At 37.5% G+C, this 4,822-nt stretch overlaps 1 non-coding gene across 1 annotated transcript; it reads left to right on the top strand.

Annotated features, from left to right (window-relative positions):
• Window positions 1-4,167: 4,167 nt before the first annotated feature.
• Window positions 4,168-4,274, top strand: LOC145044520 (small nucleolar RNA R71). Its single transcript, XR_013681467.1, has one exon. It is a non-coding gene; the product is annotated as a small nucleolar RNA R71 (small nucleolar RNA).
• The last annotated feature ends 548 nt before the right edge of the window (window positions 4,275-4,822 follow it).

The raw sequence follows: 4,822 nt of genomic DNA, 5'->3' as shown, positions 1-4,822 counted from the left end.
TCTTCCTTGACCATTGGAATTGTCTCCTTTGAGTTAGCCTCGTCTTCATCACTTGACACATCATCATTTTCTTCACTTATCAAAGATGTTGGTTTTGTGTAGGCAATGACTTCAACGAGAAATGGAATAGATGCTCTTGGTTTAGTGCGTTTGACTTGATCGATTGTCGTGATTTATTCCTCCATTATCTTTTCCAATTCTTCAAGTTCATTTTATTCATCAATATTGAACACTTCATCTCGAGCATCACTGTGACGCCTGTAGATCTGGGCTAGCCAATTTAGAGATAATAGGGCTTGAAAAAGACTTTTCGACAAAAGATTATTTATAATGAATAATCTTAACCAACTTTAGAATATGTCTTAAGGGTTCCATACATATAAAGAACACCAAAATCCGAGTTATAACGAAGAAGTTATGGCCCGTCGAAGTTTTTCTAGAAAACCAGCACGACATCGGGAGATGTAAATCGTGAATTTAAGATAGAGGATTTTTTAGCCTTAGGGATCTAAATGAAAGTTGTAGAATACATGTCCACCTATCCATGGATATAAATAACGTCAAAAATGGAGTTCGTATGCAAAAGTTATGGCATTCCGAAGATTTAGCTTTTAAAAACCCTAAACGAGCTAATTCACGACATGACAATTATGACGCTCTCTAAATTCTGTCATAATTGGGAATTTAGAAGCTACGAGAGGATAAGATCCAATTCACGACATTAGAATTATGACGCTCACAACATCCTGTCATAATTCGGAATCTAGAAGCTACGAGAGGATAAGATCCAATTCACGAATTGAGCTTTATGGCACTCTCGATGTGAGGTGTCATAGCCACCATCCGAAGCTAGGGACGCAAATGGCAAGTCTACGGAGTGGATCATGAGATTCACGACGTGAGTCTTTTGACACTCACGATGTGAGTGTCATAAAAACTTACTATAAATAGCTGCGAGCCATTCCGAAAATCTCACACCTTTCTTCATTTCTTCTCTCTAAGGGTTTTAACCCTCCCCTAAGCATAGGTGATCCCCTAGCACCCTAAGGAAGCCCCGAGGCTCCCGAAGTCCCGAGAAAAAGAGTCTTTCGGTTTCAAAACGCTGCTCCAAATAAAGCCCGATTTTCTTTAAAATCCGCTATAAGTGACCTACGCTTACGCAATTTATAATATAACTTTCAAAAAATTATAGTAATATTATTAGGTCCTTAAAATAATTATTTAGGCTATTATTATAAGTTATATTGAGTGTTATTTAACGCTTATATAATAATAATAATAGCTAGACTATTAATTAGTCACGGTTGACGTTAGACTAAACACTAGTGGAATTGATACTAGGTTTTATCGAAGGAAAATAGTTTTGAGAGTATCAAAGCGTTGTCCGGGTGTTGAGTCACCACCTACTCAAGTGAGTGCATAGTTACTTTCATCTTATACATATATATGAAGTATTTTACATAAATTACGTGCTATGTGTGCATATTATCTGAATACTTGTTATCTATGATGGATGAATGATTTTATACATGTTTTAAATGATTTAAACTATATATTTATTTTATATCTACAAATATGTTGGGATAAAACATGGGTAGATGAAATAGTTGGTGTGTGATGAAATAAAATAACGAGAGATAGGTGATGATAATTAGGTGAGGATAGATAGGTGATGATGAATCGAAGATGTAGGATACTACAACCATCTCCGACAATTTGGAGATGTAGTCATCTACCAGAGTATAGATGGCGACTACAAACTATTCTAGACAACCCCGTGGAAACACTAGCAGGCTCATAACCTGTAGGTGATGAATTACGAGTTCAAGCGATGTTGTAACTATGTATTCATGCGATGATACTCTAACCCCTTACTATGAATTACGAGTTCAGACGATGTTGTAACTACGTATTCGAGCGATGATACCCTAACCCTTGTTGGGCACGTATTGAGGGAGTAATCCCTAAATCAATACTGTCTATGTGATGTAGGTGATGATCCTTAGGGAGAGTCCTTAGGAACAAATATATAAGGAAATGCGATGTAAGGAGATGAGAGGAAAATATGATGTAGGAGACGACCCTTAGGATAAATCCTTAGGGAAGGTACTTAGGAATAAAGAAGATAATAGGGATGAGTAATTGGGTTAATTGTTTGTTGATTAAACATAATAATTATATTATTGTGCGTTGACAACCCTATGTACTCACCAGGTTTCCCAACCTGACCCACTCAATTTACTTGTATCATAGGTGACGATGTGAAGTTACATTACACTGAGAGATTAAGGAGATATAGATCACTATTGTAAATGAATGTAAGTTCTATTTATGCTTATGTTTCTGTATTGATGATGACATCCCATATGTTTTGAAATGAATAAAAATACATTTCTTCGGAAATGCTTTGATAATGAAATTATCATGTTTTTCTGGAAACAAATTCCGCAACGTTTTTATTAAAAGAGATACTATGATTTTTTTTATAAAGCATAAACAATAATCGGTCTTTTCTGGCTGTGAAATTGGGGATGTCACAATCACTTCCTTGTAACCAATCTTGTGTACCAAAGTCTACCTTATCATCACCAACCCTCAACGTAACCTTAGATTCACGAACATCCACTAAAGCACCAACAATATTTCGGATGGGGCGACAAAGAATGATTGGGACATTAGCATCGTCCTTCATATCCATAATAACAAAGTCAAGTGGGAAAAAGAATTTCCTAATTTTAACAAGGATGTCTTCTACAATTCCTCTTGGATGAGTTACTGAACGATTGGCCATGTGAATTGTCATCTTTGTAGCCTTCATTTTCTGAATATTAGGCTTTTCATAGAACGTGTAAGGCATTAAATTTATGCTAGCCCCAGAATTGGCTATAGCACAAGTCTTCAAGTTGTTTCCAAATTCACATGGGAGAGTGAGGCGTCCAGGATCTCCCGTCTTCTTTGGTAAATCTGCCAATATAGCTCTTGAGCTTTGTTCACTACGAACGACCTTAGATTTTTTTTCTTTAGTTGCTGACGAGTATCTATTAAATCTTGAAGAAACTTTGCTTATTCTGGAATTTTTGAAAGTGACTCGATAAAGGGAGTATTAATAGGATTACCCTTTACTTTCTTGATAAACTCCAAATGTTCCCTTTCTAGTGGACTAAGATTAGATCGAAACGGGAATGGCAAAGGCGGTCGGTAAACCGGGACAAATACTGAATTTTTCTATTCAGACATGACCCACGATGTGGACAAATTAGTCTCACGATGTGGTCTCGTTATTCCAGCAACATTCGCGTTTTCGAGTTTTGGATTCTTCGGCTTTGGTTCGGATTGCTGTGGCTCCTCTTCTAGTGCTTCTAAAAACTCAGAGATTGCCTCATATTCAATATCAATATCCATCACTTGCGGTTGAGTCTTCTTCTCGGGAAACTATAAAGATAATTTGTTACTCACCAAAGTAGTTAGGTGACTAATTTAGACTTCGAGATTATGGATTGATGCTTGATGATTTTTTAATAAAGCTTGCTGGTCAATCATCAATGTCTGCTGTTCTTTCATCATTTTCATGTGTTCCTTTAGCACTTTATCAGTATCATCATGTCTTTTCTCGGAAGCTTCCATGAATCGGGTCAACATATTTTCCAAATCTACTTTTTCTCAGCTGGTGGTTACTCTTTTTGGTAGAAGCCTCTGCATGTCTGCTTGAATTTTTCTTCCTTTTGCTTCTTGTATTCATCATATGGAAGCCACTCCTTCTTTGGCTTTCTCCAGTCTTCATCATACTTATCCCCACTCGAGCAGAAAACTTGAGCTATTTTGTTCCCATACTGATCCAAGTTGCAATCCTTAGTCAAGTGTGGACCATTACATCATTTGCTCCCAACTCTAATCACATGAATTGATTGGTCTATTTGTGTCAACCTCCAGTCCATATTATCCAACATTATCGTCATAGCAGCTATTTCTTCGGACTGCATGCATCCACTGCCTTTTGTGCCATCTTGCCTTGGGTTGTGATACTCACGAGAGTGTTTTGCGAATTCTTCAACCAACTCCTTGACCTCCCTTGAATTTTTCTTTGTCAGCAGCCCTTGAGAATCAAGAAGTTGCTTTGTTATAACATTGACCCCATCATAAAAAATTGACATCTCTTGTTGAACATTAAGATCATGTTAAGGATAATTTCTGATCAACCCTTTATAACGCTCCCATGCCTCGTATAATGGCTCCCCAGGTCGTTGCTCAAAGTTGGCTATTGCCTTTTTGAGTTTAGCTATCTTGGATGGTGGGCAAAATTGGTCTAGAAACTGTTCACGCATTTGAGCCCATGTAGTGATTGTACCCAATGGTAGTGCTTTTATCCACTCTTTTGCAGCTCCCTTAAAAGTAACGGGAAGCATCCTTAGCAAGACATTGAAATAATTTGCAATGTCATTGACTTCATCTAGATGCTTAAAGGAATCCTCATGATCTTTCCCATAAAATGGAATATCCTTAAGTGCGGTGAGGATATGTCCTTTCAGCTCGAATGTGGCAGTGGCTGGAATGGCAGGTTGTACTAATCCTGGACCAACATCGTCTCTAATTCGCTTCTTGTAAGCTCCCATTGACATTTCTTCAATGTTCGTGTAACGACCGAAAAATCCAACCAATTTAAATTTTTCAAAAAGGTTTTCAATACAAATCATTTAGAGTATTCCCAGAATCACATTACTACAAAATCATGAGGAGCGGTACGATCACGCCTTCGCCTTGCCACAGTCTCCTGAAGAACCTGAAAAACATTAAACCACAACTATAAGCCCGAAAGCTTAGTGAG

Source organism: Lactuca saligna, chromosome 4 (assembly GCF_052625555.1).
Source record: "Lactuca saligna cultivar CGN05327 chromosome 4, ASM5262555v1, whole genome shotgun sequence".
Classification (NCBI taxonomy): Eukaryota; Viridiplantae; Streptophyta; class Magnoliopsida; order Asterales; family Asteraceae; genus Lactuca; species Lactuca saligna.
Note: the sequence above shows the minus strand (reverse complement) of the source record. Positions and strands in the feature narration are given on the sequence as shown.